Source organism: Oncorhynchus nerka, linkage group LG7, assembly GCF_034236695.1.
Source record: "Oncorhynchus nerka isolate Pitt River linkage group LG7, Oner_Uvic_2.0, whole genome shotgun sequence".
Taxonomy (NCBI): Eukaryota; Metazoa; Chordata; class Actinopteri; order Salmoniformes; family Salmonidae; genus Oncorhynchus; species Oncorhynchus nerka.
The window spans coordinates 95,415,574-95,443,466 of record NC_088402.1 but is presented as its reverse complement, the minus strand read 5'-3'; the positions used below and the strand labels follow the sequence as shown (position 1 = coordinate 95,443,466).

The window sequence follows — 27,893 nt, the reverse complement described above, 5'->3', positions numbered from 1 at the left end:
TGCAAGTTCAAATACCCGAGCTGACAAGGTACAAATCTGTCGTTCTGCCCCTGAACAGGCAGTTAACCCACTGTTCCTAGGCCGTCATTGAAAATAAGAATTTGTTCTTAACTGACTTGCCTAGTTAAATAAAAGTACAACATAAAAATCTGAAAGAACAAGCGCAAGGGTTGTGGTCATTGTAGTTAATTACCGTGTTCTATGAACTGAACTAGGTTGAATATTTGCTTAATGAAAGCTACAACTCCCTGAAGCCCAGCATCCCACATGACTTCATATTTCTCGTGAATGATTTGATTTCTTCAGAGAAATTGTGTGTTTGGCTCACACACACAAAAAAAAACATAACTAAATGGAATTGAAGAATTTGAACCGATGTTAGTCAATTAGTTCCGTTTGAATGAAAAATGGGTTAATCGCTGAGCACTAACAAGTTGCCTAGTTATGTTATGCACATGCAACAACTGAATTTTTAAAAATGTATTCACATCAATACAGGCTTTAGGCTGCCCTTGGGCTTGGTAGAATATCAGAAGCCAACCTCCAGGCCGTGAAGACCGAATCTAGGTTCATATGGTTGTCCCAAGCACCTGCTCTCTCTCGCGCTCTCTTTCTCTTATCTTACACACAACAGGAAGTGAAGAAAGTGTTGCCACTGTGACAGGATGTGAAGAAACCTTAGCCTCTGATGAAATTAGTGACACACGTGCTGCCGTGACACTTTAGACTCATGAGCATGGTTTTCGTTAGCCGGTAATAGCTGATAAATGAAATTGGTTCCGGCCCGGTTGTCCAAGAGAAGAAGAAACAATCCCATTGTGAAATAATGTTTTATAGCCTCGACACTGATGGAAATACCAGTTGAATGGTCGGCTTTATAGCCTCGACACTGATGGAAATACCAGTTGAATGGTCGGCTTTATAGCCTCGACACTGATGGAAATACCAGTTGAATGGTCGGCTTTATAGCCTCGACACTGATGGAAATACCAGTTGACTGGTCGGCTTTATAGCCTCGACACTGATGGAAATACCAGTTGAATGATGGAAATACCAGTTGAATTTTTATAGCCTCGACACTGATGGAAATACCAGTTGACTGGTCGGCTTTATAGCACTGATGGAAATACCAGTTGAATGGTCGGCTTTATAGCCTCGACACTGATGGAAATACCAGTTGAATGGACACTGATGGAAATACCAGTTGACTTTATATCCTCGACACTGATGGAAATACCAGTTGACTGGTCGGCTTTATATCCTCGACACTGATGGAAATACCAGTTGAATGGTCGGCTTTATAGCCTCGACACTGATGGAAATACCAGTTGAATGGTCGGCTTTATAGCCTCGACACTGATGGAAATACCAGTTGAATGGTCGGCTTTATATCCTCGACACTGATGGAAATACCAGTTGAATGGTCATATCCTCGACACTGATGGAAATACCAGTTGAATGGTCGGCTTTATAGCCTCGACACTGATGGAAATACCAGTTGACTGGTCGGCTTTATATCCTCGACACTGATGGAAATACAAGTTGACTGGTCGGCTTTATATCCTCGACACTGATGGAAATACCAGTTGAATGGTCGGCTTTATAGCCTCGACACTGATGGAAATACCAGTCAATAAATACATTTGACTGGTAATGCTCTTTGATCTATATTTGCATAATTTAGAGGAATTAAATTGGCGCTTGTTAACAATACACTGTGTCTGTTTCCATCTTGTCCAGCTGTGTTTAACGTCACGTAAACCCTGTTTCTTGTCTGCATCGAAGTAGCAGTCCTTGTACCTGGCATCTAGCATGGTGGCGACACAGTAGAGGTCCTTGTACCTGGCATCGAGCATGGTGGTGACACAGTAGAGGTCCTTGTACCTGGCATCTAGCATGGTGGTGACACAGTAGAGGTCCTTGTACCTGGCATCTAGCATGGTGGCGACACAGTAGAGGTCCTTGTACCTGGCATCTAGCATGGTGGCGACACAGTAGAGGTCCTTGTACCTGGCATCGAGCATGGTGGTGACACAGTAGAGGTCCTTGTACCTTGCATCTAGCATGGTGGCGACACAGTAGAGGTCCTTGTACCTGGCATCGAGCATGGTGGTGACACAGTAGAGGTCCTTGTACCTGGCATCTAGCATGGTGGCGACACAGTAGAGGTCCTTGTACCTGGCATCGAGCATGGTGGTGACACAGTAGAGGTCCTTGTACCTGGCATCGAGCATGGTGGCGACACAGTAGAGGTCCTTGTACCTGGCATCGAGCATGGTGGTGACACAGTAGAGGTCCTTGTACCTGGCATCTAGCATGGTGGTGACACAGTAGAGGTCCTTGTACCTGGCATCGACCTGGCATCGAGCATGGTGGTGACACAGTAGAGGTCCTTGTACCTGGCATCTAGCATGGTGGCGACACAGTAGAGGTCCTTGTACCTGGCATCTAGCATGGTGGCGACACAGTAGAGGTCCTTGTACCTAGCATCTAGCATGGTGGCGACACAGTAGAGGTCCTTGTCCCTAGCATGGGGGTTTCAATGCCATGGTGGGGGTTTCAATGCCATGGTGGGGGTTTCACGTCTTCATACATCTTCACGTTTTCATACATATGAGGCATGTCTTACCTTGCTTACAAGTAGCCTATCAGATCTCCTCTTTCTACATTACGAATGGGCTTTTTCATCTGTCACATGAAACAGCTCGCATGTGCAGTGCCCTTTTGACCACGCTGTTAGCTTTTAGCCTTGCATAGCTTAGTGTAATGGGGTTTAGCATAGCCTAGTGGAGTGGGTTTTAGCCTAGCCTAGTGGAGTGGGTTTTAGCCTAGCCTAGTGGAGTGGGTTTTAGCCTAGCCTAGTGGAGTGGGTTTTAGCCTAGCCTAGTGGAGTGGGTTTTAGCCTGGCCGTTAGCCTAGTGGAGTGGGTTTTTAGCATAGCCTAGTGGAGTGGGTTTTAGCCTGGCCGTTAGCCTAGTGGAGTGGGTTTTAGCATAGCCTAGTGGAGTGGGTTTTAGCATAGCCTAGTGGAGTGGGTTTTAGCCTGGCCGTTAGCCTAGTGGAGTGGGTTTTTAGCATAGCCTAGTGGAGTGGGTTTTAGCCTGGCCGTTAGCCTAGTGGAGTGGGTTTTAGCATAGCCTAGTGGAGTGGGTTTTAGCATAGCCTAGTGGAGTGGGTTTTAGCATAGCCTAGTGGAGTGGGTTTTAGCATAGCCTAGTGGAGTGGGTTTTAGCATAGCCTAGTGGAGTGGGTTTTAGCATAGCTTAGTGGAGTGGGTTTTAGCATAGCCTAGTGGAGTGGGTTTTAGCAGTGGAGCCTAGTGGAGTGGGTTTTAGCATAGCCTAGTGGAGTGGGTTTTAGCATGGCCTAGTTAGCCTAGTGGAGTGGGTTTTAGCATAGCCTAGTGGAGTGGGTTTTAGCCTGGCCGTTAGCCTAGTGGAGTGGGTTTTAGCATAGCCTAGTGGAGTGGGTTTTAGCCTGGCCGTTAGCCTAGTGGAGTGGGTTTTAGCATAGCCTAGTGGAGTGGGTTTTAGCCTGGCCGTTAGCCTAGTGGAGTGGGTTTTAGCATAGCCTAGTGGAGTGGGTTTTAGCATAGCCTAGTGGAGTGGGTTTTAGCCTGGCCTAGTGGGAGTGGGTTTTAGCATAGCCTAGTGGAGTGGGTTTTAGCATAGCCTAGTGGAGTGGGTTTTAGCATAGCCTAGTGGAGTGGGTTTTAGCATAGCCTAGTGGAGTGGGTTTTAGCATAGCCTAGTGGAGTGGGTTTTAGCCTGGCCGTTAGCCTAGTGGAGTGGGTTTTAGCCTGGCCGTTAGCCTAGTGGAGTGGGTTTTAGCCTGGCCGTTAGCCTAGTGGAGTGGGTTTTAGCATAGCCTAGTGGAGTGGGTTTTAGCCTAGCCTAGTGGAGTGGGTTTTAGCATAGCTTAGTGGAATGGGGTTTAGCCTAGCATACCTTAGTGGAATGGGGTTTAGCCTAGCATACCTTAGTGGAATGGGGTTTAGCCTAGCATACCTTAGTAGAGTGGGTTTTAGCCTAGCAGTTAGCTTAGTGGAATGGGTTTTAGCCTAGCAGTTAGCTTAGTGGAATGGGGTTTAGCCTAGCATACCATAGTAGAGTGGGTTTTAGCCTAGCCGTTAGCTTAGTGGAATGGGGTTTAGCCTAGCATACCTTAGTGGAATGGGGTTTAGCCTAGCATACCTTAGTGGAATGGGGTTTAGCCTAGCATACCTTAGTGGAATGGGGTTTAGGGTTTTAGCCTAGCCGTTAGCTTAGTGGAATGGGGTTTAGCCTAGCATACCTTAGTAGAGTGGGTTTTAGCCTAGCCGTTAGCTTAGTGGAATGGGGTTTAGCCTAGCATACCTTAGTAGAGTGGGTTTTAGCCTAGCCGTTAGCTTCGTGAAGTGTGTTTGTTTTATCCATGTGAATTCAATTAGTTTTTGACAGCATCCCTTTCGATTTAAACACAACTTTCCATACATGTTTGGCCATGTTGCTCAGAAAGTGCCTTTTTGGACCTGAATGCCAAAACGTTCATGAGATAAAGGTACTCGAAGTTGACTCCTTTTGTATACTATACCATTAACGTTTCAATTGACAGTTTAGTTGTATTTATTTTTCACAAGACGCAATCAAATCAAAATCAGATTCAAATAGAAAACGTTACATTCTTCAGTAAGAAGCTAATCAATATTTTTAATTACCTGACTGTGACCAGAAAATGAGGTCCTTTTTTTAAAACATAAAGTGTATTTACCTAGTAGAGACCCGAGGAACTTCGAGTTAACAAACCTTGTGGATGGGTTTGGAATCTCTTGTAGTAGAGCTTTGTAATGAAGGGGATCTATGGGACTTCATTTAGCAGACACTCTAATCCAGAGAAAATTACAGGAGCATTTAGGGTTGTCTTACTTAACACATCGACAGATTTGTCAGCTAGTTTGCAAGGGGGTTTGAACGAGCGACATGTTCAGTTACTGGCTCAACGCTCTTAACTGCTAGGCTACCTGCCACCATGAGACACCCATTGCTTCATCACTGGAAAAGATACGGTTGACTTTTTATATCATTTAAAAGCTTCCAAACATTGTTTTTCAATTTATTGTCTTTTAAAATCATTTTAACGTAAATGATTAAATAATTACTTATTTCCCTCGTTAAAATGCTAAATCAATTTATAACATTTTTGACGTGTTTTTCTGGATTTTTTGTTGTTGTTATTCTGTCTCTCTCTCTGTTCAAATGAACCATTACAATTATAGACTGATCATTTCTTTGTCAGTGGGCAAACATACCATATCAGCAGGGGATCAAATACTTTTTTTTCCCTCACTGTAGGTTTCCTCTGAAGGATTGACAGTATCATTTAAAACAACAGATAGGGCGGCAAGTAGCCTAGTGGTTAGAGGGTTGGACTAGTAACCAGCAGGTAGCCTAGTGGTCAGAGGGTTGGACTAGTAACCGGCAGGTAGCCTAGTGGTCAGAGGGTTGGACTAGTAACCGGCAGGTAGCCTAGTGGTCAGAGGGTTGGACTAGTAACCGGCAGGTAGCCTAGTGGTCAGAGAGTTGGATTAGTAACCGGCAGGTAGCCTAGTGGTCAGAGGGTTGGACTAGTAACCGGCAGGTAGCCTAGTGGTCAGAGGGTTGGACTAGTAACCGGCAGGTAGCCTAGTGGTCAGAGAGTTGGACTAGTAACCAGCAGGTAGCCTAGTGGTCAGAGAGTTGGACTAGTAACCGGCAGGTAGCCTAGTGGTCAGAGGGTTGGACTAGTAACCGGCAGGTATTCTAGTGGTTAGAGGGTTGGGCCAGTAACCAGCAGGTAGCCTAGTGGTTAGTGGGTTGGGCCAGGAACCAGCAGGTAGCCTAGTGGTTAGTGTTGGACTAGTAACCGGCAGGTAGCCTAGTGGTTAGAGTGTTGGACTAGTAACTGGCAGGTAGCCTAGTGGTTAGTGGGTTGGGCCAGGAACCAGCAGGTAGCCTAGTGGTTAGTGTTGGACTAGTAACCAGCAGGTAGCCTAGTGGTTAGAGTGTTGGACTAGTAACCAGCAGGTAGCCTAGTGGTTAGAGAGTTGGACTAGTAACAGGCAGGTAGCCTAGTGGTTAGAGAGTTGGGCCAGTAACCAGCAGGTAGCCTAGTGGTTAGAGGGTTGGGCCAGTAACCGGCAGGTAGCCTAGTGGTTAGAGAGTTGGACTAGTAACCGGCAGGTCGCTGGTTTGAAAGCTGACCCGACAATGTGAAAACTGAACCCTAATACGATCCACCATGGTTACTGAACCCTAATACGATCCACCATGGTTACTGAACCCTAATACGATCCACCATGGTTATTGAACCCTAATACGATTTGATCCACCATGGTTATTGAACCCTAATACGATTTGATCCACCATGGTTACTGAACCCTAATACGATTTGATCCACCATGGTTACTGAACCCTAATACGATCCACCATGGTTACTGAACCCTAATACGATTTGATCCACCATGGTTACTGAACCCTAGTACAATTTGATCCACCATGGTTACTGAACCCTAGTACAATTTGATCCACCATGGTTACTGAACCCTAGTACGATTTGATCCACCATGGTTACTGAACCCTAATACGATTTGATCCACCATGGTTACTGAACCCTAATACGATTTGATCCACCATGGTTACTGAACCCTAATACGATCCACCATGGTTACTGAACCCTAATACGATCCACCATGGTTACTGAACCCTAGTACGATTTGATCCACCATGGTTACTGAACCCTAATACGATTTGATCCACCATGGTTACTGAACCCTAATACGATTTGATCCACCATGGTTACTGAACCCTAATACGATCCACCATGGTTACTGAACCCTAGTACGATCCGATCCACCATGGTTACTGAACCCTAATCCGATCCACCATGGTTACTGAACCCTAATCCGATCCACCATGGTTACTGAACCCTAATACGATCCGATCCACCATGGTTACTGAACCCTAATATTATTTTATATTAATTTAGATGAAAATGATGTAGTTTAGAGAAGTTCAATTAAATTGACCTAGTTAAACAAACAATTATTATGTCTATCCATCAGAGAGAGAGAGAGACCCCAACTGTCTCTCTTTATGATCCTGACCTAGATAAAGAGAGGAGACACACCAGAGTGGATGTTGCTTCTATCTCCCCTTTCATAGTTTATCCTCCTCTCCTACCCAGTCCCCAGACCTCCTCCACTACAGACAGAGAGGGGGATGAAATCCAGTGGGGGAGGGGCCTGGTAGGACTTTCAAATCCCTTGTTATGGAGAGGAGTGGATAGAGAGACCAGACGGGAGAGGGGAGGATAGAGAGACCAGACGGGAGAGGGGAGGATAGAGAGACCAGACGGGAGAGGGGAGGATAGAGAGACCAGACGGGAGAGGGGAGGATAGAGAGACCAGACGGGAGAGGGGAGGATAGAGAGACCAGACGGGAGAGGGGATAGAGAGACCAGAGGAGAGGGGAGGAGACCAGACGGGAGAGGGGAGGATAGAGAGACCAGACGGGAGAGGGGAGGATAGAGAGACCAGACTGGAGAGGGGAGGATAGAGAGACCAGACGGGAGAGGATGGAGAGGGTAGAGAGACCAGAGGGGAGGGTAGAGTAGAGAGACCAGACGGGAGAGGGAGGGTAGAGTAGAGAGACCAGACGGGAGAGGGGAGGGTAGAGTAGAGAGACCAGACGGGAGAGGGGAGGGTAGAGAGACCAGACGGGAGAGGGGAGGGTAGAGAGACCAGACGGGAGAGGGGAGGGTAGAGAGACCAGACGGGAGAGGGGAGGGTAGAGAGACCAGACGGGAGAGGGTAGAGAGACCAGACGGGAGAGGGGAGGATAGAGAGACCAGACTGGAGAGGGTAGAGAGACCAGACTGGAGAGGGTAGAGAGACCAGACGGGAGAGGAGAGGATAGAGAGACCAGACGGAAGAGGAGAGGTTAGAGAGACCAGACGGGAGAGGGAAGGGTAGAGTTGAGAGACCAGACGGGAGAGGGGGGGGTAGAGTAGAGCGACCAGACGGGAGAGGGGAGGGTAGAGCGACCAGACGGGAGAGGGGAGGGTAGAGCGACCAGACGGGAGAGGGGAGGGTAGAGCGGGAGAGGGGAGGGTAGAGCGACCAGACGGGAGAGGGGAGGGTAGAGCGACCAGACGGGAGAGGGGAGGGTAGAGCGACCAGACGGGAGAGGGGAGGGTAGAGCGACCAGAGGGGAGAGGGGAGGGTAGAGAGACCAGAGGGGAGAGGGGAGGGTAGAGACACCAGAGGGGAGAGGGGAGGGTAGAGACACCAGAGGGGAGAGGGGAGGGTAGAGAGACCAGACGGGAGAGGGGAGGGTAGAGAGACCAGACGGGAGAGGGGAGGGTAGAGCGACCAGACGGGAGAGGGGAGGGTAGAGCGACCAGACGGGAGAGGGAGGGTAGAGCGACCAGACGGGAGAGGGGAGGGTAGAGCGACCAGACGGGAGAGGGTAGAGAGACGAGAGGGGAGGGTAGAGACACCAGAGGGGAGAGGGGAGGGTAGAGACACCAGAGGGGAGGGTAGAGAGACCAGACGGGAGAGGATAGAGAGACCAGACGGGAGAGGATAGAGAGACCAGACGGGAGAGGGGAGGATAGAGAGACCAGACGGGAGAGGCTGGGGAGGATAGAGAGACCAGACGGGAGAGGCTGCGGAGGATAGAGAGACCAGACGGGAGAGGGTAGAGAGGCTGGAGAGGATAGAGAGACCAGACGGAAGAGGGGAGGGTAGAGAGACCAGACGAGAGAGGGGAGGATAGAGAGACCAGACGGGAGAGGATAGAGAGACCAGACGGGAGAGGGGAGGATAGAGAGGCTGGAGAGGATAGAGAGACCAGACGGGAGAGGGTAGAGAGACCAGACGGGAGAGGAGAGGATAGAGAGACTAGACGGAAGAGGGGAGGGTAGAGAGACCAGACGGGAGAGGGGAGGATAGAGAGACCAGACGGGAGAGGGAGGATAGAGACCAGACGGGAGAGGGGAGGGTAGAGAGACCAGACGGGAGAGGGGTGAATAGAGAGACCAGACGGGAGAGGGGAGGGTAGAGAGACCAGACTGGAGAGGGGAGGATAGAGAGACCAGACGGGAGAGGGTAGAGAGACCAGACGGGAGAGGAGAGGATAGAGAGACTAGACGGAAGAGGGGAGGGTAGAGAGACCAGACGGGAGAGGGGAGGATAGAGAGACCAGACGGGAGAGGGGAGGATAGAGACCAGACGGGAGAGGGGAGGGTAGAGAGACCAGACGGGAGAGGGGTGAATAGAGAGACCAGACGGGAGAGGGGAGGGTAGAGAGACCAGACTGGAGAGGGGAGGATAGAGAGACCAGACGGGAGAGGCTGGAGAGGATAGATGGGAGAGGGGAGGATAGAGAGACCAGACGGGAGAGGGGAGGGTAGAGAGACCAGACGGGAGAGGGCAGGATAGAGAGACCAGACGGGAGAGGGGGGGATAGAGAGACCAGACGGGAGAGGAGAGGATAGAGAGACCAGACGGGAGAGGAGAGGATAGAGAGACCAGACTGGAGAGGGGAGGATAGAGAGACCAGACGGGAGAGGATGGAGAGGGTAGAGAGACCAGAGGGGAGGGTAGAGAGACCAGACGGGAGAGGGGAGGGTAGAGAGACCAGACGGGAGGGGGAGGGTAGAGAGACCAGACGGGAGAGGGGAGGGTAGAGAGACCAGACGGGAGAGGAGAGGGTAGAGAGACCAGACGGGAGAGGCTGGAGAGGATAGGGCACAGCCAGGAGATGAGAGACCAGACGGGAGAGGATAGAGAGACCAGACGGGAGGGGATAAAGAGGCTGAAGAGGATAGAGAGACCAGACGGAAGAGGGGAGGGTAGAGAGACCAGACGGGAGAGGGGAGGATAGAGAGACCAGACGGGAGAGGAGAGGATAGAGAGACCAGACGGGAGAGGGGAGGGTAGAGAGACCAGACGGGAGAGGGGAGGATAGAGAGACCAGACGGGAGAGGAGAGGATAGAGAGACCAGACGGGAGAGGAGAGGATAGAGGACAGCCAGGAGATGAGAGACCAGACGGGAGAGGATAGAGAGACCAGACGGGAGAGGAGAGGATAGAGGACAGCCAGGAGATGAGAGACCAGACGGGAGAGGAGAGGATAGAGAGACCAGACGGGAGAGGAGAGGATAGAGGACAGCCAGGAGATGAGAGACCATCATATACTAAGATATTTATAACAAACTAGTTCAACTTCTATACCATTTATACTTTTTATATTAATTTAGATTAAAATGATGTAGTTTCGAGAAGTTTAGAGAAGCGCATATATTTTTGTTTTGTTATCATTTTTAGCTCCAACTTAAGATCAGAAAGTGTCTTCTGCAGTACCAGAAAGTCGATTCAAATTTAGAAAATGCTTGGCCAATAGTAAGCGTGTAAATGAATTTGACAGTTTCTCATGATATCATCGATGTTATTGATCTAGATAGTAAACAATAGCTAGTACCAATGACTAGCGGGCCACCTTTCTGAAGCTCTAGAACCTCCGATACTGCCATGATGGCTAGGGTTCTTTCATGGAGATAATGATTTAACCCTAAGCAAACGTCAGAGCCCAGTCCAATCGAAAGACCGCTTCTTTTTAGTTCCCTGATCATCAGACGCTTTCGATAGGTCAGTAAACACAGCAGCACAACTTTTTCTGTTATCCAAGGCGTTCGCAACAATGGTTGCTTAGCAACTGGATACCAATGTGTTCTGTGGAGAGAGAAAAAAAAGTGATAGTTCCAATATTTGGATAATTGTTGTGATTGGAGGATAGATTGGAGGGGTTATCGAATCAGGATCAACTCCTGTCTTCACCTCAAGCTCATTTAATGATAGAATGTTGATATTTGAAGATGGCAGAAAGGTCAGTCTCTTTGGCAGTGACCAGGAGTACAATAAGTGGATTAGCTAAAGACACTGGCACCCAGGCTAGAATGTCTCTGCTGTAACCAAGAAGATTGATCTTGACCTATAGCTAACTTAGCTAGCAAGTTAGCAAACCAAATGCATAGCTGGAGCCCTGAGCTGGAGATCACTGACACATACCTAACAGAACACTAAGCAGTAGCGCAGCTCCCAAGTACCTCCCATATTATTATCCATTTCTTTACACAGTATTCAAAATCATACCGTCTACCAACGTTGGTCAACGTCTTGACAAAAAGTGACCCGATCCAACTCGCCCAATAATTTAGTCAGGCAGTCGGGAATTCAGTCAGCCAGCCAGCCAGGCAGTCGGGAATTCAGTCAGCCAGCCAGGCAGTCGGGAATTCAGTCAGTCAGCCAGCCAGCCAGGCAGTCAGTAATTCAGTCAACCAGCCAGGCAGTCGGGAATTCAGTCAGCCAGGCAGTCAGTAATTCAGTCAGCCAGTAATTCAGTCAGCCAGCCAGTATTTCAGCCAGTAATTCAGTCAGCCAGTAATTCAGCCAGTCAGTGAGTAATTCACGCAGTCAGTAATTAAGTCAGCCAGCCAGGCAGCCAGTAATTCAGTCAGCCAGCCAGTAATTCAGTCAGCCAGCCAGTAATTCAGTCAGTCAGCCAGTAATTTAGTCAGTCGGTCGGTCAATCAGCCAGCCAGGCAGCCAGTAATTCAGTCAGCCAGCCAGTAATTCAGTCAGCCAGCCAGGCAGCCAGTAATTCAGTCAGCCAGACAGTAATTCAGTCAGCCAGCCAGCCAGCCAGTAATTCAGTCAGCCAGCCAGTAATTCAGTCAGCCAGCCAGTAATTCAGTCAGTCAGCCAGTAATTTAGTCAGTCGGTCGGTCAATCAGCCAGCCAGGCAGCCAGTAATTCAGTCAGCCAGCCAGTAATTCAGTCAGCCAGTCAGCCAGTCAGCCAGTAATTCAGCCAGTCAGTCAGTAATTCAGTCAGCCAGTTAGTCAGTCAGCCAGTAATTCAGTCAGTCAGCCAGTAGATTTAAAGCATGTAGCTGTGCTGTCAATCAGACAGCCAGGCAGCCATGTAATCATGCAGGCAACCAGCCATAATTCAGTCAACAGGCCAGTTAACAACAACCCTCTCAGTCAGCCAGACAGGCCAGATTAATTCAGCCAGACAGACAGGCCTAATTAACAGTCAGCCAGGCCTGATTAACAACAACCCTAGTCAGTCAGACAGGCCTGATTAACAACAACCCTCTTCATGGGCAGTGATTAAAAGCATGTCAGCAGGCCTGATTAACTGTCACTGACAGACAGGCCTGATTAACAACAACCCTCTCAGTCACAGACAGACAGGCCTGATTAACAACAACCCTCTGTCATAGACAGACAGGCCTGATTAACAACAACCCTCTGTCACAGACAGACAGGCCTGATTAACAACAACCCTCTGTCATAGACAGACAGGCCTGATTAACAACAACCCTCTGTCATAGACAGACAGGCCTGATTAACAACAACCCTCTGTCATAGACATCTCTGTCATAGACAGACAGGCCTGATTTACAACAACCCTCTTCTTGTTATGGTGCCTGATTAACTTGTTAACCCTCTGTCATGTTATGACAGTGCCTGATTAACTCTGTTATGGTGACAGACAGGCCTGATTATGGTGCCCTCTGTCATAGACAGACCCTTCTTGATTAACAACAACCCTCTCAGTCATGGACAGACAGAGATGTTATGGTGCCTGATTAACTTCTGTTATGATGCCTCTTCTGTTATGGTGCCAGTGTTCAGTTTATGGTGCCTCTTCTTGTTATGGTGCCTCTTCTTGTTATGGTGCCTCTTCTTGTTATGGTGCCTCTTCTTGTTATGGTGCCTCTTCTTGTTATGGTGCCTCTTCTTGTTATGGTGCCTCTTCTTGTTATGGTGCCTCTTCTTGTTATGGTGCCTCTTCTTGTTATGGTGCCTCTTCTTGTTATGGTGCCGACTTCTTGTTATGGTGCCTCTTCTTGTTATGGTGCCGACAGAGATGTTATGGTGCCGACAGAGATGTTTGCTTCACAGGTCCTCAGGAAACTTTGCAGTATTTCGTTTTTTTATGTATTATTTCTTACATTGTTATCCCAGAAAATATTAAGTCTTATTACAGCTGGGAGGAACTATTGGATATTTAGAGCAACGTGAATTTACCAACATTACGACCAGGAATACGACTTTCCCCAAGTGGATCCTCTGTTTGGACCACCACCCAGGACAATGGATCGGATCCCAGTAGGCGACCCAAAACAACGGCGCCGCAGAAGGGGCAGACGGAGCGGCCTCCTGGTCAGCCTCCGTAGATGGGTTCACCGCTCCCGAGTATGCTACTCGCCAACGTCCAGTCTCTTGACAACAAGGTAGATGAAATCCGAGCAAGGGTTGCCTTCCAGAGAGACATCAGAGATTGTAACGTTCTCTGTTTTTTATTTTATTTTATTTAACCAGGTAGGCAAGTTGAGAACAAGTTCTAATTTACAATTGCGACCTGGCCAAGATAAAGCAAAGCAGTTCGACACAAACAAAACACATTCTGGATCGCCTCAGACAACAACATTGATGTATACGCTGAATCGGTGAGCGAGTTTATTAGCATGGTTTATGTTGTATCCACGGTGACTATTAAAACCTTTCCCAACCAGAAACCGTGAATTGATGGCAGCATTTGCGCAAAACTGGAAGCGCAAACCACTGCTTTTAATCAGGGCAAGGCGGCCAGAAACATGACCGAATGCAAACAGGGGAGCTATTCCCTCTGCAAGGCGATCAAACAAGCTAAGCGTCAGTATAGAGACAAAATAGAGTTGCAATTCAACGGCTCAGACACGAGACGTATGTGCCAGGGTCTACAGTCAATCACGGACTACAAAAAGAAAACCAGCCCCAACGCAGACATTGACGTCTTGCTCCCAGACAAACTAAACAACTTCTTTGCTCGCTTTGAGGACAATACAGTGCCACTGACACAACCCCCTAGCAAAACATGCGGACTCACCGCGGCCAACGTGAGTAAAACATTTAAACGTGTTAACCCTCGCAAGGCTGCCGGGCCCAGACGGCACCCCTAGCCGCGCCTCAACATGCGCAGACCAGCTGGCTGGTGTGTTTACGGACATATTCAATCAATTCTTATCCCAGTCTGCTGTTCCCACATGCTTCAAGAGGGCCACCATTGTTCCTGTTCCCAAGAAAGCTAAGGTAACTGAGCTAAACGACTATCGCCCCATTGCACTCACTTCCGTCATCATGAAGTGCTTTGAGAGACTAGTCAAGGATCATATCACCTCCACCCTACCTGACACCCTAGACCCACTCCAATTTGCTTACCTCCCAAATAGGGCCACAGACCACGCAATCTCAACCACACTGCACACTGCCCTAACCCATCTGGACAAGAGGAATACCTATGTGAGAATGCTGTTCATCGACTACAGCTCAGCATTCAATACCATAGTACCCTCCAAACTCATCATCAAGCTTGAGACTCTGGGTCTCGACCCCGCCCTGTGCAACTGGGTTTTGGACTTTCTGACGGGCCGCCCTCAGGTGGTGAGGGTAGGAAACATCTCCACCCCACAAGGGTGTGTTCTCAGCCCCCTCCTGTACTCCCTGTTTACCCACGACTGCGTGGCCATGCACGCCTCCAACTCAATCATCAAGTTTGCAGACGACACTACAGTGGTAGGCTTGATTACAACAATGACGAGACGGCCTACAGGGAGGAGGTGAGGGCCCTCGGAGTGTGGTGTCAGGAAAATAACCTCACTCAATGTCAACTCAACAAAGGAGATGATTGTGGACAGCAGAGGGAGCACCCCCCTATCGACAGGACAGTAGTGGAGAAGTTTTTTTAAAGTTCCTCGGTGTACACATCACGGACGCATTCACCATTATGGTGAAGAAGGCGCAACAGCGCCTCTTCAACCTCAGTAGGCTGAAGAAATTTGACGTACTGGTAAAGATCAGCTGATGTTCAGTTGAAGTCGGAAGTTTACATACACCTTAGCCAAATACATTTAAACTCAGTTTTTCACAATTCCTGACATTTAATCCAAGTCATAATCGTAGTAAATATTCCCTGTTTTAGGTCAGTTAGGATCACCACTTTATTTTAAGAATGTGAAATGTCAGAATAATAGTAGAGAATTATTTCAGCTTTTATTTCTTTCATCACATTCCCAGTGGGTCAGAAGTTTACATACACTCAATTAGTATTTGGTAGCATTGCCTTTAAATTGTTTAACTTGGGTAAAATGTTTTGAGTAGCCTTCCACAAGCTTTCCACAATAAGTTGGGTGAATTTTGGCCCATTCCTCCTGACAGAGCTGGTGTAACTGAGTCAGGTTTGTAGGCCTCCTTGCTCGCACACACTTTTTCAGTTCTGCCTACACATTTTCTATAGGATTGAGTGATGGCCACTCCAATACCTTGACTTTGTTGCTGTTGTCCTTAAGCCATTTTGCCACAACTTTGATAGTATGCTTGGGGTCTTTGTCCATTTGGAAGACTCATTTGCGACCAAGCTTTAACTTCCTGATTGATGTCTTGAGATGTTGCTTCAATATATCCACATATTTTCCATCCTTATGATGCCATCTATTTTGTGAAGTGCACCAGTCCCTCCTGCAGCAAAGCACCCCCACAACATGATCGGTTTTTTCTGATGACCAGGTGGCGAATCGCATCTCTGCATGTCTGGCAGACATATCAGTGTGGATGACGGATCACCACCTCAAGCTGAACCTCGGCAAGACGGAGCTGCTCTTCCTCCCGGGGAAGGACTGCCCGTTCCATGATCTCGCCATCACGGTTGACAACTCCATCGTGTCCTCCTCCCAGAGCGCTAAGAACCTTGGCGTGATCCTGGACAACACCCTGTCTTTCTCAACTAACATCAAGGCGGTGGCCCGTTCCTGTAGGTTCATGCTCTACAACATCCGCAGAGTACGACCCTGCCTCACACAGGAAGCGGCGCAGGTCCTAATCCAGGCACTTGTCATCTCCCGTCTGGATTACTGCAACTCGCTGTTGGCTGGGCTCCCTGCCTGTGCCATTAAAGCCCTACAACTCATCCAGAACGCCGCAGCCCGTCTGGTGTTCAACCTTCCCAAGTTCTCCCATGTCACCCCGCTCCTCCGCTCTCTCCACTGGCTTCCAGTTGAAGCTCGCATCCGCTACAAGACCATGGTGCTTGCCTACGGAGCTGTGAGGGGAACGGCACCTCACTACCTCCAGGCTCTGATCAGGCCCTACACCCAAACAAGGGCACTGCGTTCATCCACCTCTGGCCTGCTCGCCTCCCTACCACTGAGGAAGTCCAGTTCCCGCTCAGCCCAGTCAAAACTGTTCGCTGCTCTGGCCCCCCAATGGTGGAACAAACTCCCTCACGACGCCAGGACAGCGGAGTCAATCACCACCTTCCGGAGACACCTGAAACCCCACCTCTTTAAGGAATACCTAGGATAGGATAAAGTAATCCTTCTCACCCCCCTTAAAAGACTTAGATGCACTATTGTAAAGTGGCTGTTCCACTGGATGTCATAAGGTGAAAGCACCAATTTGTAAGTCGCTCTGGATAAGAGCGTCTGCTAAATGACTTAAATGTAAATGTAATGATGCTGCCACCCCCGTGCTTCACGGTTGGGATGGTGTTCTTCGGCTTGCAAGCCTCCCCCTTTTTCCTTCAAACATAACGATGGTCATTATGGCCAAACAGTTCTATTTTTGTTTCATCAGACCAGAGGACATTTCTCCTAAAAGTATGATCTTTGTCCCCATGTGCAGTTGCAAACCGTAGTCTGGCTTTTTAATGGCGGTTTTGGAGCAGTGGCTTCTTCCTTGCTGAGCGGCCTTTCAGGTTATGTCGATATAGGACTCGTTTTACTGTGGATATAGATACTTTTGTACCTGTTTCATCCAGCATCTTCACAAGGTCCTTTTCAGTTGTTCTGGGATTGATTTGCACTTTTCACACCAAAGTACGTTCATCTCTAGGAGATAGAACGCATCTCCTTCCTGAGGGGTATGACGGCTGCGTAGTCCCATGGTGTTTATACTTGCGTACTATTGTTTGTACAGATGAACGTGGTACCTTCAGGCATTTGGAAATTGCTCCCAAGGATGAACCAGACCTGTGGAGGTCTACAACTTTTTTTTCTGAGGTCTTGGCTGATTTCTTAGATTTTCCCATGATGTGAAGCAAAGAGGCACTGAGTTTGAAGGTAGGCCTTGAAATACATCCACAGGTACACCTCCAATTGACTCAAATGATGTCAATTAGCCTATCAGAAGCTTCTAAAACCATGACATAATTTTCTGGAATTTTCCAAGCTGTTTAAAGGCACAGTCAACTTAGTGTATGTAAACTTCTGACCCACTGGAATTGTGATACAGTGAAATAATCTTTCTGTAAACAATTTGGACACATTTCTTGTTTTTTACATTTGACAAAACTATAGTTTGTTAACAAGAAATGTGTGAATTGGTTGAAAAACGAGTTTAATGACTCCAACCTAAGTATATGTAAAACTTCCAACTTCAACTGTAGTTCTGACACTGGTAAAGGCTGAATGAATGTGCCCATGTCTCTCCAGCACAGAATGCAAAGCCATTTTAGGAGATGAGACCAGACTAGTGTTTCCCCTATGATTTTTTTTTTCTTTTTTCTTCAGCGGTGGTTGGCGTGGGGGGAGGAGTGGGTGTGGTCACCCACTCCTCCCCCCCACGGTCAGACAATAAGGGTAAAACCCTTTGGGCTGAGGTACCTAGCTGTATTCAGACACACCATTGTCTGTAGCCAAGCCCTCTGTAAAGGATGGTTATAGATGTGGAGAGAATTGATAAACAACATCAGATACAACAGGGGTCCCCCTTTTAAACCCCCTTTCCCTCCACTCTCTCATCAGATACAACAGGGGTCCCCCTTTTTAAACCCCCTTTCCCTCCACTCTCTCATCAGATACAACAGGGGTCCCCCTTTTAAACCCCCTTTCCCTCCACTCTCTCATCAGATACAACAGGGGTCCCCCTTTTAAACCCCCTTTCCCTCCACTCTCTCATCAGATACAACAGGGGTCCCCCTTTTAAACCCCCTTTCCCTCCACTCTCTCATCAGATACAACAGGGGTCCCCCTTTTAAACCCCCTTTCCCTCCACTCTCTCATCAGATACAACAGGGTTCCCCCTTTTAAACCCCTTTCCCTCCACTCTCTCATCAGATACAATGGGGTTTGCCCCCTCCCCTCCCCACCCGTCCTTCCTCTTTCACTCTCATACTTTCTTTTCATCTTCATTCTTTCTCTGTTTACCCTCCCCCCCTCCCCTCTCTCTCTCTGCTGTTAACCCACTATAACAGACCTTAGAGCTACACCCCCTCTCTCTCTGCTGTTAACCCACTATAACAGACCTTAGAGCTACACCCCCCCCACCCCTCTCTCTCTCTCTGCTGTTAACCCACTATAACAGACCTTAGAGCTACACCCCCTCTCCCTCCCCCTCTCTCTCTCTGCTGATAACCCACTATAACAGACCTTAGAGCTACACCCCCCTCTCTCTCTCTGCTGATAACCCACTATAACAGACCTTAGAGCTACACCCCCTCCCCCTCTCTCCCCTCTCTCTCTCTCTGCTGTTAACCCACTATAACAGACCTTAGAGCTACACCCCCTCCCCCTCTCTCTCTGCTGTTAACCCACTATAACAGACCTTAGAGCTACACCCCCCCCCCTCTCTCTCTCTGCTGCTGTTAACCCACTATAACAGACCTTAGAGCTACACCCCCTCCCCCTCTCTCTGCTGATAACTCTGACCTGTTATAACCCACTATAACAGACCTTAGAGCTACACCCCCCCCCCTCTCTCTCTCTGCTGATAACCCACTATAACAGACCTTAGAGCTACACCCCCTCCCCCTCTCTCTCTGCTGATAACCCACTATAACAGACCTTAGAGCTACCCCCAGACCTCCACCCCCCCCCTCTCTCTCTGCTGATAACCCACTATAACAGACCTTAGAGCTACACCCCCCCTCTCTCCTGCTGATAACCCACTATAACAGACCTTAGAGCTCACCCCCCCTCTGCTGTTAACCCACTATAACAGACCTTAGAGCTACACCCCCCCCCCCCTCTCTCTCTCTGCTGTTAACCCACTATAACAGACCTTAGAGCTATAAACTCTCTCCCCCTCTGCTGTTAACCCACTATAACAGACCTTAGAGCTACACCCCCCCCTCCCCCTCTCTCTCTGCTGTTAACCCACTATAACAGACCTTAGAGCTATACCCCCCAGACCCCCTCTCTCTCTCTGCTGTTAACCCACTATAACAGACCTTAGAGCTACACCCCCCCTCTCTCTCTGCTGATAACCCACTATAACAGACCTTAGAGCTACACTGAACAGACCTTTAGACTACACCATTAAAGCCTACACTGCACAGACCTTTAGACTACACCATTAAAGCCTACACTGAACAGACCTTTAGACTACACCATTAAAGCCTACACTGCAAAACTCCCTCAATAAAAAGGCCTTAACAGCCAGATATTTCCACTGTGTACAAAAATACCTGGGTTAATAAACCTCACCGTAGACTAGCTAGGACACACACACACACACACACACCGCTCTCCTTAATCCCTCCCCAAAAAGTATCTACTGTACTCTACTAAACTACTGTACTCTACTAAACTACTCTACTAAACTACTGTACTCTACTAAACTACTCTACTAAACTACTCTACTACTAAACTACTGTACTCTACTAAACTACTCTACTAAACTACTCTACTAAACTACTGTACTCTACTATTGTACTCTACTATTGTACTAAACTACTCTACTAAACTACTGTACTGTACTCTACTAAACTACTGTACTCTACTAAACTACTCTACTAAACTACTCTACTAAACTACTGTACTGTACTCTACTAAACTACTGTACTCTACTAAACTACTGTACTCTACTAAACTACTGTACTCTACTAAACTACTCTACTAAACTACTGTACTAAACTACTGTACTAAACTACTGTACTCTACTAAACTACTGTACTCTACTAAACTACTGTACTAAACTACTGTACTCTACTAAACTACTGTACTAAACTACTCTACTAAACTACTGTACTAAACTAAACTTCTCTACTAAACTACTGTACTCTACTAAACTACTGTACTCTGTACTAAACTACTGTACTAAACTACTGTAAACTACTCTAAAACTACTACTAAACTACTGTACTCTACTAAACTACTGTACTAAAACTACTGTACTACTAAACTACTGTACTAAACTAAACTACTAAACTACTGTACTAAACTACTGTACTAAACTACTGTACTAAACTACTGTACTAAACTCTCTAAACTACTGTACTGTACTCTACTAAACTACTGTACTGTACTAAACTACTAAACTACTGTACTAAACTACTGTAAAACTACTACTAAAACTACTGTACTAAACTACTGTACTAAACTACTGTACTAAACTACTGTACTAAACTACTGTACTACTAAACTACTGTACTAAACTACTGTACTACTAAACTACTGTACTAAACTACTACTAAACTACTGTACTAAAACTACTGTACTAAACTACTACTAAACTACTGTACTAAACTACTGTACTAAACTACTGTACTACTAAACTACTGTACTAAACTACTGTACTGTACTAAACTACTGTACTAAACTACTGTACTAAACTACTGTACTACTAACTAAACTACTGTACTAAACTACTGTACTAAAACTACTAAACTACTGTACTAAACTACTGTACTGTACTAAACTACTGTACTAAACTAAACTACTGTACTAAACTACTGTACTGTACTAAACTACTCTACTAAACTACTGTACTAAACTACTGTACTAAACTACTGTACTAAACTACTGTACTAAACTACTCTACTAAACTACTGTACTCTACTAAACTACTGTACTGTAAACTACTGTACTAAACTACTGTACTGTACTAAACTACTGTACTAAACTACTGTACTAAACTACTGTACTAAACTACTCTACTAAACTACTGTACTGTACTAAACTACTGTACTGTACTAAACTACTGTACTAAACTACTGTACTGTACTAAACTACTGTACTAAACTACTGTACTAAACTACTGTACTAAACTACTGTACTAAACTACTGTACTAAACTACTGTACTGTACTACTACTAAAAACTACTACTACTGTACTAAACTACTGTACTAAACTAACTACTAAACTGTACTGTACTAAACTACTGTACTAAACTACTGTACTGTACTAAACTACTCTACTAAACTACTGTACTGTACTAAACTACTGTACTAAACTACTGTACTGTACTAAACTACTGTACTAAACTACTGTACTGTACTAAACTACTGTACTAAACTACTGTACTACTAAACTACTGTACTAAACTACTGTACTCTACTAAACTACTGTACTGTACTAAACTACTGTACTAAACTACTGTACTGTACTAAACTACTCTACTAAACTACTGTACTAAACTACTGTACTAAACTACTGTACAAACTACTGTACTGTACTAAACTACTGTACTAAACTACTGTACTGTACTAAACTACTGTACTGTACTAAACTACTATTGTACTGTACTAAACTACTGTACTGTACTAAACTACTCTACTAAACTACTGTACTGTAAACTACTAAACTACTGTACTAAACTACTCTACTAAACTACTGTACTGTACTAAACTACTACTAAACTACTGTACTCTACTATTGTACTAAACTACTGTACTGTAACTACTGTACTAAACTACTGTACTGTACTAAACTACTGTAAACTACTGTACTAAACTACTGTACTAAACTACTGTACTAAACTACTGTACTACTAAACTACTGTACTAAACTACTCTAAACTAAACTACTGTACTAAACTACTGTACTAAACTACTGTACTGTACTAAACTACTATTGTACTAAACTACTGTACTCTACTATTGTACTAAACTACTGTACTAAACTACTAACTAAACTACTGTACTAAACTACTGTACTCTAACTAAACTACTGTACTGTACTAAACTACTGTACTAAACTACTGTACTAAAACTACTGTACTCTAAAACTACTGTACTAAACTACTAAACTACTGTACTAAACTACTACTGTACTAAACTACTACTCTACTAAACTACTGTAAACTACTGTACTAAACTACTGTACTGTACTAAACTACTGTACTAAACTACTAAACTACTGTACTGTACTAAACTACTGTACTAAACTACTGTACTGTACTAAACTACTGTACTCTACTAAACTACTGTACTGTACTAAACTACTGTACTAAACTACTGTACTGTACTAAACTACTGTACTCTACTAAACTACTGTACTAAACTACTGTACTAAAAACTACTGTACTCTAAAACTACTGTACTAAACTACTGTACTGTACTAAACTACTGTACTAAACTACTGTAAACTACTGTACTAAACTACTAAACTACTGTACTAATCTACTGTACTAAACTACTGTACTATTGTACTAAAGTTCTGTACTAAACTACTACTACTATTGTACTAAACTACTGTAAACTACTGTACTGTACTACTAAACTACTGTATTGTACTAAACTACTGTACTAAACTACTAAAGTTCTGTACTAAACTACTGTACTCTACTATTGTACTAAACTACTAAACTACTGTACTCTAAACTAACTGTACTCTACTATTGTACTGTACTAAACTACTACTATTGTACTAAACTACTGTACTCTACTATTGTACTAAACTACTGTACTGTACTACTAAACTAACTACTATTACTAAACTACTGTACTAAACTACTGTACTACTAAACTACTGTACTGTACTAAACTACTGTACTGTACTAAACTACTCTACTAAACTACTGTACTAAACTACTGTACTAAACTACTGTACTGTACTAAACTACTGTACTAAACTACTGTACTAAACTACTGTACTAAACTACTGTACTAAACTACTGTACTAAACTACTGTACTAAACTACTGTACTGTACTAAACTACTGTACTAAACTACTGTACTGTACTACTACTAAACTACTTTCACTAAACTACTAAACTACTGTACTCTACTAAACTACTGTACTAAACTACTAAAACTACTGTACTAAACTACTGTACTGTACTAAACTACTGTACTAAACTACTGTACTGTACTTGTACTAAACTACTGTACTCTACTAAACTACTGTACTGTACTAAACTACTGTACTAAACTACTGTACTAAACTACTGTTGTACTAAACTACTGTACTAAACTACTGTACTGTACTAAACTACTGTACTAAACTACTGTACTGTACTACTAAACTACTACTAAACTACTGTACTGTACTAAACTAAACTACTGTACTCTACTAAACTAAACTACTCTACTAAACTACTGTACTAAACTACTGTACTAAACTACTACTAAACTACTGTACTAAACTACTGTACTAAACTACTGTACTGTACTAAACTACTGTACTCTACTAAACTGTCTGTACTAAACTACTGTACTGTACTAAACTACTCTACTAAACTACTGTACTGTACTAAACTACTGTACTAAACTACTGTACTGTACTAAACTACTGTACTAAACTACTGTACTAAACTACTGTACTCTACTATTGTACTAAACTACTGTACTTTGTACTAAACTACTGTACTACTGTACTAAAACTACTATACTATTGTACTAAACTACTGTACTGTACTCTACTATTGTACTAAACTACTGTACTGTACTAAAACTACTGTACTACTAAACTACTATTGTAAAAACTACTGTACTGTACTAAACTACTCTGTACTAAACTACTGTACTGTACTAAACTACTCTACTAAACTACTGTACTAAACTACTGTACTGTACTAAACTACTGTACTAAACTACTGTACTGTACTAAACTACTGTACTAAACTACTGTACTAAACTACTGTACTAAACTACTGTACTAAACTACTCTACTAAACTACTGTACTGTACTCTACTATTGTACTAAACTACTGTACTCTACTATTGTACTAAACTACTGTACTAAACTACTGTACTGTACTAAACTACTGTACTGTACTGTACTCTACTATTGTACTACTACTGTACTAAACTACTACTAAACTACTGTACTAAAAGTTCTACTAAACTACTGTACTCTACTATTGTAAAACTACTGTACTGTACTGTAACTATTGTACTCTACTATTGTACTAAACTACTGTACTGTACTAAACTACTCTACTAAACTACTGTACTGTACTAAACTACTGTACTGTACTAAACTACTGTACTAAACTACTGTACTGTACTAAACTACTGTACTAAACTACTGTACTGTACTAAACTACTGTACTAAACTACTGTACTAAACTACTGTATTGTACTAAACTACTCTACTAAACTACTGTACTGTACTCTACTATTGTACTAAACTACTGTACTCTACTATTGTACTAAACTACTGTACTGTACTAAACTACTGTACTGTACTAAACTACTGTACTCTACTAAACTACTGTACTGTACTAAACTACTGTACTAAACTACTGTACTAAACTACTGTACTCTACTAAACTACTGTACTAAACTACTGTACTCTACTAAACTACTGTACTCTACTAAACTACTGTACTAAACTACTGTACTGTACTCTACTATTGTACTAAACTACTGTACTCTACTATTGTACTAAACTACTGTACTCTACTAAACTACTGTACTCTACTAAACTACTGTACTAAACTACTGTACTCTACTAAACTACTGTACTCTACTAAACTACTGTACTAAACTACTGTACTAAACTACTGTACTAAACTACTGTACTCTACTAAACTACTGTACTCTACTAAACTACTGTACTAAACTACTGTACTAAACTACTGTACTAAACTACTCTACTAAACTACTGTACTGTACTAAACTACTGTACTAAACTACTGTATTGTACTAAACTACTGTACTAAACTACTCTACTAAACTACTGTACTGTACTAAACTACTGTACTAAACTACTGTACTGTACTAAACTACTGTACTCTACTAAACTACTGTACTGTACTAAACTACTGTACTAAACTACTGTACTCTACTAAACTACTGTACTCTACTAAACTACTGTACTAAACTACTGTACTGTACTAAACTACTGTACTAAACTACTGTACTGTACTAAACTACTGTACTAAACTACTGTACTAATCTACTGTACTCTACTATTGTACTAAACTACTGTACTATTGTACTAAAGTTCTGTACTAAACTACTGTACTCTACTATTGTACTAAACTACTATACTATTGTACTAAACTACTGTACTGTACTCTACTATTGTACTCTACTATTGTACTAAACTACTGTACTAAACTACTATACTATTGTACTAAAGTTCTGTACTAAACTACTGTACTCTACTATTGTACTAAACTACTGTACTAAACTACTGTACTGTACTAAACTACTGTACTGTACTCTACTATTGTACTCTACTATTGTACTAAACTACTGTACTATTGTACTAAAGTTCTGTACTAAACTACTGTACTCTACTATTGTACTAAACTACTGTACTGTACTGTACTCTACTATTGTACTCTACTATTGTACTAAACTACTGTACTGTACTAAACTACTCTACTAAACTACTGTACTGTACTAAACTACTGTACTGTACTAAACTACTGTACTAAACTACTGTACTAAACTACTGTACTGTACTAAACTACTGTACTAAACTACTGTACTGTACTAAACTACTGTACTAAACTACTGTACTAAACTACTCTACTAAACTACTGTACTAAACTACTGTATTGTACTAAACTACTCTACTAAACTACTGTACTAAACTACTGTACTCTACTAAACTACTGTACTAAACTACTGTACTCTACTATTGTACTAAACTACTGTACTCTACTAAACTACTAAACTACTGTACTCTACTAAACTACTGTACTAAACTACTCTACTAAACTACTCTACTAAACTACTGTACTGTACTAAACTACTGTTCTAAACTACTGTACTAAACTACTGTATTGTACTAAACTACTCTACTAAACTACTGTACTGTACTAAACTACTGTACTAAACTACTGTACTGTACTCTACTATTGTACTAAACTACTCTACTAAACTACTGTACTGTACTAAACTACTGTACTAAACTACTGTACTGTACTCTACTATTGTACTAAACTACTCTACTAAACTACTGTACTGTACTCTACTATTGTACTAAACTACTGTACTCTACTAAACTAAACTACTCTACTAAACTACTGTACTAAACTACTGTACTAAACTACTGTACTCTACTAAACTACTGTACTCTACTAAACTACTGTACTAAACTACTGTACTCTACTAAACTACTGTACTCTACTAAACTACTGTACTAAACTACTGTACTGTACTAAACTACTCTACTAAACTACTGTACTGTACTAAACTACTCTACTAAACTACTGTACTGTACTAAACTACTGTACTAAACTACTGTACTAATCTACTGTACTCTACTATTGTACTAAACTACTGTACTATTGTACTAAAGTTCTGTACTAAACTACTGTACTCTACTATTGTACTAAACTACTATACTATTGTACTAAACTACTGTACTGTACTCTACTATTGTACTAAACTACTGTACTAAACTACTATACTATTGTACTAAAGTTCTGTACTAAACTACTGTACTCTACTATTGTACTTAACTACTGTACTAAACTACTGTACTGTACTAAACTACTGTACTGTACTGTACTCTACTATTGTACTCTACTATTGTACTAAACTACTGTACTATTGTACTAAAGTTCTGTACTAAACTACTGTACTCTACTATTGTACTCTACTATTGTACTAAACTACTGTACTGTACTGTACTCTACTATTGTACTCTACTATTGTACTAAACTACTGTACTATTGTACTAAAGTTCTGTACTAAACTACTGTACTGTATTGACTTCCTACGGTACTGGCTCAGATTGGTCTGGTTTGGACCAACCAGATGTGGTCTTGTTTATGGAAGGAGGTCATTACGACAATAGCCGGTGTGTAGACCCCAAATATGCAAAAATAAGTGTGTTCCTATTTAGCATAAATTACCATGAAGAGAAGGATATTCATGTCCATAATTATGCATTTCTGTATAGTACCGATCAGTTCTGTTACCGGGTGTTGATCCACCTCCTGTAGTTCAGTAACCAATGGAAAACCCGTCGAGGTGTGATGTCATAGCTGATCTGTTCCGTTACCGGGTGTTGATCCACTTCCTGTAGTTCAGTAACCAATGGAAAACCCGTCGAGGTGTGATGTCATAGCTGACGCATCATTCTCTCTCTGCAGACATCATGGAATGTAAATCCCAGATAGAAAACGTTAAAAAACGCATTTAAAAAAAAACCCAGAGGGAGATTTTGACCGTAATTCTGTTCACCATACTTTGCATCGTCCTAGTTATTAAACTAAATTCGTTTTTTTTTTGTGAAATGCACGTGTAAATTGATCAAAGTAAGCCCCTGTCCATAGAGTTGAATGAGCCCCTGTCCATAGAGTTGAATGAGCCCCTGTCCATAGAGTTGAATGAGCCCCTGTCCATAGAGTTGAATGAGCCCCTGTCCATAGAGTTGAATGAGCCCCTGTCCATAGAGTTGAATGAGCCCCTGTCCATAGAGTTGAATGAGCCCCTGTCCATAGAGTTGAATGAGCCCCTGTCCATAGAGTTGAATGAGCCCCTGTCCATAGAGTTGAATGAGCCCCTGTCCATAGAGTTGAATGAGCCCCTGTCCATAGAGTTGAATGAGCCCCTGTCCATAGAGTTGAATGAGCCCCTGTCCATAGAGTTGAATGAGCCCCTGTCCATAGAGTTGAATGAGCCCCCCCTGTCCATAGAGTTGAA

The 27,893-nt window shown here is 43.8% G+C and overlaps 1 protein-coding gene across 1 annotated transcript in view; it reads left to right on the top strand.

Moving 5' to 3' along the window:
- Positions 1 to 27,893, top strand: part of tspan2b (tetraspanin 2b) — a 60,536-nt gene that overhangs the window by 5,194 nt on the left and 27,449 nt on the right. The window lies entirely within an intron of this gene.